The 15,021-nt window shown below is 38.6% G+C and overlaps 1 protein-coding gene across 1 annotated transcript in view; it reads left to right on the plus strand.

The window, feature by feature from the left end:
* CHIC2 (cysteine rich hydrophobic domain 2) overlaps positions 1 to 14,484 on the plus strand; it is a 70,884-nt gene extending 56,400 nt beyond the window's left edge. The window contains exon 7 of the mRNA XM_082390803.1: positions 11,698 to 14,484. The gene's annotated coding sequence lies outside the window, so the exon portion shown is untranslated. The remainder of the gene's footprint in view (positions 1 to 11,697) is intronic.
* Positions 14,485 to 15,021: the final 537 nt, after the last annotated feature.

A 15,021-nucleotide genomic window follows, 5' to 3' on the forward strand; every position in this document is an offset into this window, starting at 1 on the left:
CGTTCTTCCCCATTCTAACCTTATAATGACCTAAGGAGTTTGTCATTTATCTGTGCTCACAGATTCTTAGTGACAGAGCTTATGGGGGGTGGGGGGGTGGGGGAGACTTTCCTGCAATAAATAGTATAAATAGAATCTTCCTTCTTGCAAACTTAGCAATTTAAAAGAAATCCTAAAAGCTGTCATTTGAAATCCAGAAAGCGTTATCAAAATTGATTCTTTGCAACTGAAAGACTATCACCTATGCCTAGAGCACCTAAAGGCAAATTGTTGAAGAGAAACAACCCAAAACTGCTTATCTCGCTAAGTGGTGAAATTCTAGCTCTATCTACTGTCCAACCTGAGAACTGTGACTTAAACATTTAATTATTTATAGCTGGTCCGTGTGAAAACATTTAGAATGGCCGGCTGGCAGCCTACCAGACCCTGAGTTAAACATTCTACAGCCTGACTAGACTGCTGCGTAGCCAACTTCACATCAGATTAAACACATTCTCTTCATGATGAATAGCCTGGAACCCAAAAACTTGATTTCCTTACAAAAAAAATGCAAGGGGTGTGTTGTTTTCTAAGTTAAAATTATTTTATGTTTTACTGCCACCGTTCTATTTGTGATTGTCAGAAGTATTTTCCTTGGTGGTGGTGAGATAGAAGAGAAATGGACAATGAGGGACTTTTGGTACTAATAAAATTTAAAAAGGACTCCAGCAAGGTTGGACACAATGCAGCCTAGAGGTGGACATTCATGAATTTTGCACAGAAAAAATTTACATTTCATTAACATTTTAAATTACAAAGGCAGGTCTACAAATACCGATTTGTGTGCATGTGTGTTCTCATTGCATTTTCCAAGCAAATGGTGAATAATGTAATGCTAACTATATTCTGTTTCCTTACCATTAATTTCCCTTTTTATTTTAAAGTGTAAGCTAACTGTAATGTGTAGTAACATTAATTTCAGTGAGCCGTACTTTACGTTATCTATGGATCTATGCACGTAAGCTCTGTGTAATGTTCCCTTATGTAATAAATGCTTCTTCGGGATAATGAAGGGTACTCTGAGCATCATTGCTCAGCTATGTAGTAAACCAGTTCTCCACAGACTTGCCATTCTAGTTCTGCATCCACATGAATAGAAATCAACTCTCTTGATAGTGAATGACAATATGAAAATGCAATATTTGATGATGAACTTTCACTAGATAGGATAGAGTTCAACTCCAGTTGCCATTCTTTCAAATATGTTTTTGGGAAATTTATGCTTTGGGAAAGTCTGTGAAATTACAAAGAATCTGAAAGGGTTACAGAGGAAATGGTGGCTAACTATGTAATGAATTGAAATGTTGGAACTAGGAATTGTGCTCAAGGGAGCTGTCTGTCCAGCAGGCTGCCAGTTGAGAGTAATTGACAAGCAGGTGCCTGAAAAAACGACAGGAAAGGCCTATTTTTAGTTATTGGCATCAATAATAATGACATTATGGCTTTAGGCCATGATTGAAGAAGATATTTTCTGAGAGTAAAGTAGTGTATCATGAATTTAAAGTGTGTTAACTGTTCAACTGCAGGAAGTTACAATGTCTAAAATTTTTTAATGACTGAAAGCCCTTCGACCAGAATCTCTCATTTAAGAACTTGTTCTTGCGCAGTTTGAAATTTTAGCAGCTTAAAAAAAAAATTAGCTTTAGATATATTTTTGATAAAGGAAAACTGTAAAATAGACTTTAAAAATCACAAAATGTTTACTACTTTTATGAATGTGTTTTTTCATTTATTGAATGTTTGGAGCACTCTCAGAAATTACATAGTTTTGGAGTTCTCAAGGAAGCAGCTATTAGTGAAGAATATTGATACTGCAGGATTACTGAACTCTTGACAGTTACCTTTCTTACACTGTCTTCTTCTAGCAGTATGGAGTCCCTATAACTATGCTTCAAATGTGCTATGATTTTTTTTTTCAAATGATCTGATTCTTAAATGCCACATTTTCAAACATGAAAGTGTAACTATGAACAATTTCTTGGTTATCTCCTTTGTTTCCCCATTGAACTACCCTGATTTACTCATCAAAATTGCATTCTTGAAATGAATTTGTATCAAGGTCACAAATGAAATTTATTAAACCATTCAAAATCAACTGGAGAATGTTTTTAATTAAGAAGATGAAGTACAGGAGTTAGCAATGTTGAAACCTAGATTCTTAAATAGTATGTTAAAATTTGTTTTAAGTATGCTTTTGGGGTAATATTTAAATAGCTTAAAACAAAAGGAATAAAAGAAAAATAATGTTTGCTTTTAAATAATTCAAAGTATTGGCCAGAGATAGAAAGTCAGTGGTAGTTCTGCCTTGAAATAATGCTTAGATTTTAAAATTTGAGTTTTATTTTTATGTTTTGATTTTTTACAAAAAGGTTATCTTGCTTTCTTCACAAGAGTGTTTAAGACTTTGAACTTTTTGAAACTGCTAGATGTAATAAGTTTTTAAAACAAACACTGTAGAAATAAAGAGAATGTCAAATATATTTCAAACAAGATAGAATTTACTATTATAGCAAATCTGTTTACTCACAAAATGGCATTTCAAAGATACCTCTTAAAAACAAAAGGGGAAAACAAATTTTTAAAATTTATTGTCATTTTAGTGCCACTTTCAGCATATGTTTTGACCCTAATTTTATTCTTTACAATTTTAAAATAGATGATGGTAATCCTTTTTCCTTCAACAAAAAGGAATCCAGCTCAACTTTTAAAATCTACTTTTAAAAGCTGCCCTGTTAATACACTTTTCTTCATAGGATTGTCCATCACATTTAAGTAGGTAAATAAGTTGCCTCTTAATTATTTTATACTAGCTATATGACTTTATTTTCATTACTTTCAACAATTACAACTTTAGCTTTAAGGAATACTTTTATCAATTTTTTTGCATCAATTCAAAATTCAGAAGGTACAAAAGACAGTGGTAGCTAGTTTCTGTTCTCTTCAGTTTGCTTCCACAAAGTGACCGTTCTATGGTGAGTCTTTTTGGTTTTATTTTTGTTAGTATTTATTTTCCTTTTAGTTATCAAAGAGATTTATTTCTGCAGTATGTTCCCAAATCATGTTAACTGCTAATCCTGGAATAGCAGATGAAAACTTCCATAAAAAATATATGTTTAGTTCCAAGATAAGACACTGCTGTAACGTAAAGACCTGTTGAACTTCTGTTCCTGGGTGAGAAAAATAATCCAGTTAATATCTTCCAATCCACAATAGATCTAGGAAAATAGTCTAAATACCAGTTGTCCACCATCATGGGTAATGTGCAGATTACTAAATCATTAATGTAGATTTCTTTAGTACCAGGTAACAGAGCTAAACATATGTTACTAATGAAATTGGAGACGTTTGACTTGTTCTCCTTAATAGTGCCATACTCTAACTTGGTTTGGTTAGGGAAGGGTGTAAAGAATATGTGTTAAGCTTGGCCTATTCCCCCCAGCATTATGCCAAGTGCAAAGGCTATCAAGGGAAATAATATCACTCTACTTCTGAAGAGTTTAGGCTGGAGAAATAAACATGTAATGTGGTATAATACGTGCCAGTAATCAAGGGAATTACGTGGTACCGTGGGGCTACAAAGAAGCAATAAATTTTGTATTGGGTGAGAAGGTCAGTGAAGTCCTCAGAGGAGATAGTCATGATGATTTTGAAGGATCAGTTGAAAATGGACAGGTGCAAAGACAGAGAGGGATATAAATAAGTTGCATTAAAAAATGGGTTCTGCATGACTGGAAAATAGGGAAAGACTATCTGGTATGTAGTAATTATCTCAAGTTAATGAATTATGGGAAAACATCAAGAGATAAGGCCAGAAAAGGGAGAAAGGGCATGTGTACCATGCTGAAATTTTTACTCTAACCTGAAGCTATTGAAGGATTTTTAGAAGGTGATTGGACCCGATCAGATCTCTCACTGAAGAACTCACTATTTTAACAATAAGACCAAATAATAGGTAAGATGGAAGAAATAAAGGTATAGAAAAACAGATCTGACTTTTGTTTAACAGAAAGACTAACCTTCTGACAATTCTGGATAATTACCTGGGACATTATCAAGGAATCTCTGGAGTCAAACCTGGACTCTTAATTCTGGCTCTGCCACTTTCTGGCTATTTGACCTTGGAAATATTACTCAACAGTTTTGTGCCTCTGTTTTCTGATTTGTAAAATAGATTTATAATAGCACCTGTTTCAAGAAATGGCTGTGAGGATTAAATAATGTAATGCATATATTCTATTGACAATGCCACCCAACCTAAGATTACCAGGAACACATGAGGAGTTGAACAAAATTGGGTTAATTGTTGAAACTAGAGCACACACAATGGGATATCGGTGGAGCTGTTACAATCAGAGGGTGCTGAAAAGACCTTATAAGATTTGGGCTCGTGTTTGGTGATTTGGAAGAGTTCAAGGAAGCAAGAGTTTGGTCTGGATTGCATCCTCTCAGGAAGTGGGATCATTTTATGATTGGGTATCTTAATGCATCTTGTTTAGATGGTGGGAAGAATGAAGGGAAGTTAAAGCTGTAATTGGTAAAGAAGCAGCAGTCACCTAGTTTTAGGTGGAAGGGGGGATATTTGGTATTTTGTGCTTTGCACTGTGACTTGGCTTTTTATATGTGCTTAGACAAAATTATGAAGAGGTCTTGCCTGTTTGTCTTATTTCATCAGGGTCACAGAGTGACCTTGCCTGATATTGATGTTCTGTGAGATTAGATTTATGTTCAACAAGAGAATACCAAGACCTAGCTGATAGTAACAAGCCAGTTCCCAGATGCCAGGGGGCTGCTTTCCTCTTCTCATCACTCAGCATGCCTATCATAAACTTAAAGCTTAAAAACTATTTCCTAAGGAATTGTAATATTGAACCCAACTCTCAAATGCATTCTGACCCAGTAGTCACTCCTTTATGTTACTCTGAAGCATTTAGTGGACCCTAGTTTAGTTTAGTTTGGTCTATTTTCGACCTACCCTATTGGCCTGCTCCTTTTCTATGTGAGTAGATTTTTCTTATGTTTTAGATTTTTACTTTGAGTTAGTATTTTTCATACTCAAAAAGTATAGATCAGAATGTTAAACTTTTTTTTTAAATTAATTTATTTATTTTTGGCTACGTTGGGCCTTCGTTGCTGCGCACGGGCTTTCTCTAGTTGCGGCGAGAGGGGCTACTCTTCGATGTGGTGCGCGGGCTTCTTATTGTGGTGGCTTCTCTTGCGGAGCTCGGGCTCTAGGTGCGTGGGCTTCAGTAGTTGTGGCACGCGGGCTCAGTAGTTGTAGCTCACGGGCTCTAGAGTGCAGGCTCAGTAGTTGTGGCGCATGGGCTTCGTTGCTCCGCGGCATGTGGGATCTTCCCAGACCAGGGATCGAACCTGTGTCCCCTGCATTGGCAGGCGGATTCTTAACTACTGCACCACCAGGGAAGTCCCCAGAATGTTAAACTTCTAACAACAGATTCTCTGAACATTTTTATAAAGGTTTAAAAATTTAAAAATATAACCATTCCAACGTCTCCATTTTATGTAAGTATAACACTGGTCAACCTTTATAGTGTTTCTCATGACTGAACTTTATTTACCAAGTGTAGTTATTTGTATAATATCTGTGTTCCATTATATACCATGAAACCTGTTAGTCTTGTGTTGTCTTATCTCTAGCACTAAGTGCAATGCCTGGCACACAGTAAGTGTTGAAGAAATGGTTGTTGAATAACTGAAGGAGGAGGAGAAAAGAAATTGTGTTTGGGAAGCAGAACTGAAACTAAAATATTTTGAGCGGTTACTCAATGCCAGGTCCTATTTTAGGCAGGTTGCAAAAGTTATAAGGAAATTCTGGATATAAAGGTTAGTATGTCTATTCTGCAAAGGAAACTTTGACTTAAGCTGAAGATAAGTAACTTGTTCTTCTAGAAAGTGATAAATAAAGCTTGATTCCAGACCTGTGTCATACATCAAACATTTAATAAACACTCATCTTGTATTGCACTGGGAATTGAATTTATCAAAGCCTATCATTAGCGATTGCTGCTTTGTAATTACATCAACTCCTTCAGCTACTCTCCCTCTGTCACAGTCAGCTGGGAGTCTCAACTTGTTTTAAACACAGCTGTCCCCCTACTCTGTGCTGGCACCTAACAGCTGAATGGGGCTGGAGAAAAACCTACAACCAGTGCTCATTTCATTTTCAGTTCATTATCACAAATGTCAAATAGTCACCACCCAAATATCTTACCATACTTCACAAATATGTTTGTTCTCTTACTCTCCAGAATTACTTTGTCATACCTTCACTTCCCACCTCAAATGTTCAACACCAGCCTTCTCTTACTACTGGATCTTTCCATCAGCATACGAACATTCTCTTTTACCTCCTATCTTTAAACAAATAAAACCCTCCCTGGACCTCATATTTCCTTCTGCCATGTCTCTCACACGTCACAGAAAGCTTCTCAAAAGCTTCCTCACATTTCAGCTTACCTCTACTGACCCTTACTAGGTTTTGGTTACCCACTCCCCTGAAGCTGCTCTTGTCAAGATTACCAAACACTTCCACTTTGCCAAGTCAGTAGTCACTCCTCTATGTAAAAGCGTTTACTCAGTTGACCACTGCATCCTCTTCATACACCTCCTCCTCTTGTCTTCCCTGACAGCATGCTCTCCCAGGTTTTTGCTCCTTGTTCCATCCATTGACTCCAGCTCCTCTTCACCTTTAAACGTTGGAGTGCTCCAGGGCTCAGGTCTCGGACTTAACTTCAGCTCTTCTCTTTTTCTACCCAGTCTCATCTGATCCCATTCTTTAGATACCCTCTGTATGCAAATTTATATTGCCAGCTCTGACCTTTCCACTGAGCTATAAATTTAGATATCTAGATGCCGACTTTACACTTCTCTCCTTGAATAACAAATGGGCATTTCACACTTCTTGGTTTTCTTGGTTTTCTCCCTGTGAAAACTTCTTTTTTTAAAATAAATTTATTTATTTATTTATTTATTTTTGGCTGTGTTGGGTCTTCGTTTCTGTGCGAGGGCTCTCTCCAGTTGCGGCAAGCGGGGGCCACTCTTCATCGCGGTGCGCGGGCCTCTCACTATCGCGGCCTCTCTTGTTGCGGAGCACAGGCTCCAGGTGCGCAGGCTCAGTAGTTGTGGCGCACGGGCCCAGTTGCTCCGCGGCATGTGGGATCTTCCCAGACCAGGGCTCGAACCCGTGTCCCCTGCATTGGCAGGCAGATTCTCAACCACTGTGCCACCAGGGAAGCCCCGCAAAACTTCTTTTTTCATTCTTCCTAACCTCAGTATATGGCACCTCCTTTCACTCAGATATTCAAGACAAGAACCCAGCAATTGTCCTTTTCCCTCCATTTCCCATACTCCCCGTACTCTACCTTGAGAATACATGCTCAGTACATTTCTCTCTGTATCCATTGCTTTCACTTGTGTCTAAGCTTCCATTATCTTATGTCAGTTCTTATCTGAATTATTATGATAGACTCTTAACTATTCTTTAGCCTCCTTCCTAATCTGGCTCTTGCCTACCTTTTGACATTTCCTACCACCCAGCACCCAGTCTCACCCACTGCAATCCCACTGCTGAACAGTCTTACTCAAAAGGACGAAGTGTAGTCCTCCTTTGGGGTCTTCCTCTGCCTGGAATGACTAACTCCTGTCATTCAGGTCTCAGCACAAGTGTCCCTTCATCAGTGAAACCTTTCCCAACCATCCAGTCAGTATCCTACTGTATTCTCTTGACTGTACTTCTGTAGAGAATTCTGTAGAGAATTAGCACCTCTACCCAGTTAGTATCATACTGTATTCTCTTGACTGTACTTTTCACTGTCTGCGTTGATCTTATTCATAGTTTTGTCGTTTGGTATGTCTTCTGTTAGGGTACCAGCCCCACAAATTGGGGCCCTTACCACTATATTCCCAGCACTAAGAACATTGCCTGTCACATGCTAAGTACTCAATAAATTTGTTGAATACATAAATAAATATATAACCATGTTATATATTTTGACCTACCCTATTGGCCTGTCCTTTTCTATGTGAGTAGATTTTTCTTATGTTTTAGATTTTTACTTTGAAAAAATCCATAAAAAATATATGTTTAAATTTCACCCCCACAACTTTGACCCTAGGCAAAAGCGCCTCATTTCTCCCATGGCTCTGTGTGTTCATGGCTTCATTACCTCATTTCTTTCTTTTATTTTCTTTCTTTCTTTTTCTTTTAACCTGGAACTAGGTCTGCATCCCTGCTTTGCCTGAGAACCTAAGGTCAGAACTTGTGATAGGCAGAATAATGGTCCTTAAAGATATTCACACCCTAATCCCCAGGAGTTTTTTGGTTTTGTTTTGTTTTGCTTTGCTTTTTTAGAGTTCCCTGTGCTATACAGAAGGTTCTTATTAGTTATCCATTTTATACGTATTAGTGTATATATGTCAATCCCGATCTCCCAGTTCATCCCACCCCCTGCTTTCCCCCCTTGGTGACCATATGTTTGTTCTCTATATCTGTGTCTCTATTTCATTACCTCATTTCTTTGAGAAGGTTCGTCACTCTTTTCACCTACACTGTTAAAAAATAATAGTCTCCAAACTCCTTCAGAATGAAAAGAAGGATGATAGTATCTTTGAATAAACATCAGTAAAGAAGCTCATCAGTAAATTATCAATATAGGCCAAAACAAAAAATAGAGACACTGTCATAGAAATCTCCCACATACTTGAGTATTTAGCTTGATTTAAATAAACATATATATGTCCCTGATGTAGCTGGTAAAAGGTAATATAGTATTATGTGATGTAAAGAGAGATGAGACAAAGGCTTGAGTCTACTTTGAAAATATGTCTCTGATTTTAGACCACACATAGACAATCCTATGAGGAACAACACAGAAAAGCAGCATAAACATTTCTATCCTTTTTGTGTTTGTCTAAAGCAGAGTTTAGAGGATAGTCCCAAGGGTCCAATTCTCTCTTCCAAACACAGAAGAATGTTTATCTTTCTCCAAATTGTTTTTTTTTTAATTTTTCAAGTGAGTGAAACAATGAAATTTAGTCTTAATTTAAATATATTTCCTATCTTAAGGATGTGTGTGTGCCCAGTAAACTTCACTAAGCATTTAAAGGTGGAAAACAGATTACTACTCTTATTTACCTCATCTCTTTTCCCTTAGTCAAAATTTGTTTTTAAATATGGAAACTCTTTTGTATCCTAAGATAGTTAATCTTAGGAAACAACTCATGGGCTAAAATAAAATCTAGCAGTTCATGAATTTAGGGTTGTCTCAATCTAATCTGTTACCGTGTTCACTTTTGCTGTTTAACTTTTACTAGGTCTCTGCTTCCTTACCTGTAGATGTTGATAGTGTTCTAGTCAACAATGTTAGGGTACAAAAAAAAAAATGGTACCAAGACAGATTAGGAAAACTTTAAAAATTGGTCACTTGCTTTTGATCTACCCACTTGATTGTTATCTGTAAACAAATGATTTTGAAAAGATTTTGAATTTTACTATATGTTCGAAACAATGCAATAGTTTTTACCAAATAGGTTGGGAAGGGTTCATCCCAGAAAAGCAAAGAAAGAAAAAAAGAAACAGATTTTAACAATTAGTCATGAGATTTTAATTACAACAAAAAATTTTTTATTCCTTTTAGTAACAATGGAAGATAAGCCTTTTTTCCTTCTTTTCTCTAATATTTGCCCATGAATTAGAATATACCAAACACAAGTTTAAAATAATCCTGAGTGTCATTTATTACTTATCACTTTAGTTCAAGAATAGTGAAGTTAACTACTGATACTGCTGACCAAGTCCTTCTTGCTAAATAATAACTTGGGATAGCAAAAGCTGAATGGGACCTGTTTAGGCCATGGCCTGAGCTTTAGCCATCTCTTCCAACACCGGTTGTATTATTATGTGAAGCTAATTTGACAAGCTCTGGTCATTATTTTACATTTATTCCAGCAAATCCAGCCCCTGTGGCACTTAGTACTGCCATTGTCAATCAGTCTACAGTAGTGACTGCCTTTAGGGCTCCTGCTGTGTGCCACATCCAGTGTCCACTGGGTTCTGGGAGAGACACCAAAGAAGAGGCCATTTACAGCTCTGCTGAGAGTAAATCAAGCTCTAAGAGGGAAGGCTCAGGGAGGAGGGCTTATTAGTACAGCACAGAAAGGCCTTAAACATTCTCACTTTTTTTTTTTTTTTAATAAATTTATTTATTTATTTATCTATTTATGGCTGTGTTGGGTCTTCGTTTCTGTGCGAGGGCTTTCTCTAGTCGTGGCAAGCGGGGGCCACTCTTCATCGCGGTGCGCGGGCCTCTCATTATCACGGCCTCTCTTGTTGTGGAGCACGGGCTCCAAACGCGCAGGCTCAGTAGTTGTGGCTCACGGGCCTAGCCGCTCCGCGGCATGTGGGATCCTCCCGGACCGGGGCACGAACCCGTGTCCCTTGCATTGGCAGGCGGATTCCCAACCGCTGCGCCACCAGGGAAGCCCCCATTCTCACTTTTGATTGGAATAAGAAGCCCACAATATCAAGGCTTTTCTACAAAGAGATGCACCCTGAAAGATATACACAGCTCTGAAGAGTGAATTTGGAGGGTACAGGGACCACCCCCACCCCAACTTCCCACACTCCTTTTTCTAAGTGACAAGGTTATGGGGCATGGCTGGCTGTTAGAGATTGAGGTAGGGGAGGTATTGATTTACTTTACTTCCTCGCACTGCAATTTTAAAAAGAACAGAATAGAACAAATGAGCCAGATGAAATCTTTTTTTGTTTGTTTTTTGTTGTTTGTTTGTCTTGCAATGAGGCAGGGTATATATTATTTTAAAAGAAAAGTTAACCTGGAATTCTTGAAAACAAGGGAGCAGTAGGAGAAAATGGGGCAGGGGAGAATGTAATAGAAAAATAGCGACACCTATTCCTTTAGGGGAACAGCAAGGGTCACTAAGAATGGGACCCTTTTTCCTGGAAATGCAGACCATGTAGAGCAAGACAGTATGACTTGTCCACAACTGAAATGCAAAGCATAGACGAGCTAAGGAAGTCAATGAAGCACTAGAGTGCATTTATGTAGATTCCGGACATGTACATCTCACAGGGTCTGCATCCCTCTTCTCTGAAAGCCCCTGCACTCTGCATGAGGAGAGAGCAACAGAGAATGGGGAGAAGGAGCAAGAGGACAGGGCCAGCCTTAAATATCTGGTGGTATATTGTCCTCAGCTCACCAAGAGAACTCTGCACAATGCGGCTCCTATTAGCAATGAGAACAAGTACCTATTGTTTAGGCTTAAACAGCTTGAGTGTTTCTTCTAGAGATAATTTAATTAAAATGGTCCCTGAAGCCAAACTGAGCTTCATATTGAGAACTGCACACATTCCTTCCAAATTCCAGCACAGGCTATTCAGGATGAGCAAGCCATCAGCCATGAGCAGCCATGTAACTCAGCAGAACTCACTGGGCCTGGGCCTGGTCCCCACAGACTAGCCTTTTCGCTTCCCTTGGAAAGGAGGCCCCAGGTCAGGGGCTAAGACAGGAGGCCCTTCCTAGGCTGAGGGGAGGGCCATTAGTTCTGATGCAGTTAGAGAAAAGATCATCTTTCATCCGTGAATTTAGTTCCAAAAATGATGGGGGCATTTTTTTTCCTTAGGGATCAAGGGAGAAATTTGGCGTACTGACTGCATCCAGATCAACAATCCTCACTCAGTGTAGACTCAGTACGTTGGTGCTCAACAAATATACGTTGAATGAATGAGTGGATACATGAATGAAAACCAATCCCTTTGACTGGCTTTCAGCCTGTTTCCTTCTGGAGTAAGAAAGTAAATGTGTAGCATCTGATCTTAGATCAAAGCTACCAAACTGTCAAGTACCCCAATGGGACATAATACAATGCTGTGGCACTAGATGGTGGTTTATTTGTGGTGGATGTAATTCAACATGTTTGGGATATATGAACAGAATGAAGATCTTTGACTTTGTGATCCTTGTTGTCTATCAAGGGTAGGGGGATGGAAGGCAAACAAAAGCCATAAATAGTAAAATAAACATATGATATGTTAGAAGTTCTATGTACTAAGAGAATAGTAGTGCAGGGTAAGAGTTCCAAAGGCAGTGTTGGGGGATATGGGAGTGTGGGAGTGGCTTGCAATTTTATAGAGGGTAGACAAGGGTAGACAGGGTGGGTCTCTTTGAGAAGGTGATGCTTGAGCAAAAATTAGAGTGGTTAGGGTGTAAGCCCTCTGGGTATCTAGAGACAGTATGTTCTAGGCAAAGGGAAGCCAGTACAAAGGCCAGAGGGCAGGAGTACACCAGGTATGTTTCAGAGCAAAGAATAAAGAAGCTACTGTGATGCACTTTGAAGACAGAAGAAGGGGCCACAAGCCAAGAAATGTTGGTGGCCAGTAGAAGCTGAAAAAGGCAAGGAAACAGATTCTAGTTATTAAAGAACAAACCCTGCCGACACCTTGACTTTAGCCCAGTGGAACCGATTTCAGTCTTCCTGAACACTGAGATAATAAATTCATGTTGTTATAAGTCAAAAAAAAAAAGAAGAAGAAGAAGCTACAGTGGCTTGGAGAGGGAGAAAAGTAACTGTGTCTATGTGGACGCACAGAGAATTGAATTCTTCTATGGTAACAGGCAAAGAGGCAGAGAACAGGCATGCAGCTGTTGGTAGGTGGGTAGATGTGGCTGTGGCAGTCTCTGGGGGTTTTCTCCGGTTTTCTCAAATGTCTTAGAGAAGTAGGAAGCAAAGTAATCAGCTGAGACAAAGGGGAGAGAGGAAGGTATGAACTTGTCCTCTGGGGGAACAGGAGAGTGAATGGACTGGGGAAACGTATGACAAATGCCAGGCAGCATTAAGGGCCCACTTAATGGTTAACGATCACAAACTCAAAATGAGACCAGTCAGCAGTTGAGTCTTTCACCAGGCATACTCAGCTGTTCTGGTACAGGCAACGAGTTGGGTTTTGCCAGGGTGGTGGTTTTGCTAAGCAAGTGTGACAAAGTGAGAAAGAGGCAAGGGACTTCAGGGGTTCTGAAGTGAGTCAGTACAACATGATAATGACCAGAGAATCTAAGCCGAGTAAGCAGAGAAGATAGGACCTCAAGTAAAACGAGGGAAAGATCAAATGGATTAGAAATCCCCATAGTTTAGAAGGATTGGAGGAATAGGGGTACTAGAAGGAGTGATCTGGAAAAATAGGAGGTGGGGTCAGAATGGAATGCGTCCAGTTAAGATTATGAAAATGCATCTAAAATCTTAGGACAGTATCTGGCGCAAATCAGGTACTCAACAATAAATAGCTGTTGTTAGAAGTTCATAATATCTTATCCAAAATCTTTGAGGCCAGATATGTTTCATAATCCAGAATTCTTCAGATTGTAGAAAGGTTATCTAGTGCATTTACATCTCCGTTGAGGTCTTGGAAATCTTTTCATAATCAAATACACTTGTATTTCTTCAGTGAAATATATGAATATTCACATTAAGTGGTATACATAGCCTCATGTAAGCTCAGGCCAGACTTTGCTATTCAATAAATTTTGGCACTAAACTTAAAAACCAAATAACTTTTGTCTTTAAGAGCCTATGAGATTTCAGAATTGCAGACAAGAGAAGGTTAACCTATACTGGCATTTTAACTAAGTTGTGGATTTACGGGCAGTCACTTCATCTCTCTAGACACTGGTTATTTCAGTATAAAAAGAGGACTTTGAAAAATTTCTTAGGTACTTTTGAGCTCAACATTTTATGATTCGTTGATACTCATTGCTGAACTTTAAAAAATTGTTTTACTAATAAATTTTCTGTAAGACTGTTGGATAAAGAGGCTGGACCTGGATTTTGTATTAACAAATGAACTTATTTTGATTAACTATTATAGTCCTGCTTAAACTAATAATATTAGAAGAGTTTAGAAACTCTTTTTCCCATATTCAAGGCTAAGAAAAATACAAATCAATCACAGGCATTTAAGCTTCTATCAAATTTGGTGAAACCTCATAGGTCAGATAAGTTAGAAGGAGGTCAGACTGAATTCATACAAAGTTTTAATGAAAGTACTTATGAAATGCTGCATTATGTAATTAAATTCAAGTTCATTTTTATAATGGCTGAGTGTTTCCCAGTAGATGTTAAGCCACGACTTGCTTTGATGACTAGATGAGGCTGATTTTTAATTTAATGCATAGCATCATTTGCATGTAGTGTGCTTATAAAATGCTGGAAAAAAAAAAAAAGTGTCCTTGAAGTAGATTAAATACATCCCCTGCTTTTGGTTGCCCTATTCATTATCTTAGCAAATCCTTTCTTTGTGCAGCAAAGGTAAAGGTCAGCCCAGCTTTGTTCAATTACCACATATTCTCCAGGGAAGCTTTCCAATATGGAGTTCACTTTCTGGAAGTGAGCAAAATTGTAAAGAATGGAGCAAAACTCCAAATACTAAGAAATAGAATGTTTTGCATTTTCTATTATGTTTTCTGTAAGCAGTGATAAGACATAACTAGTTTAAAATAAAAAGGCCCCAGGGACTTCCTCAAATCTATCTTCAGCCCAGGTTGTGCTACTGAGTTTCTATCCACACACCCAATTGCATTGACACTTGTATTTGAGTTTGATTCAATGATTTGGTTGAATTTCTTTTACACAATGGTTATTCTCCTCCAGGTGCCCTTGCTACCTTTCCCATTCTTTTTGCTTAGCTCAGTGTTACTCATTCTTTAATACCCAGCTCAGGTGACATCATTTTAGGAAAGTCTTTCCTGTTTCCATCACCACCCCCATTCCCAAGCCTGGGCTGGGTGTCCTTCCTAAGTGATCCTATGGTAACATGGGGTGGGTGTCCTTCCTAAGTGCTCCTATGGTAGCATGGGGTGGGTGTCCTTCCTAAGTGCTCCTATGGTAACATGGGGTGGGTGCCCTTCCTAAGTGCTCCTATGGTAACACCATATGTTCCCCGTTGTAGTGTGT

Source organism: Balaenoptera borealis (assembly GCF_965194805.1).
Source record: "Balaenoptera borealis genome assembly, chromosome: 4".
Taxonomy (NCBI): Eukaryota; Metazoa; Chordata; class Mammalia; order Artiodactyla; family Balaenopteridae; genus Balaenoptera; species Balaenoptera borealis.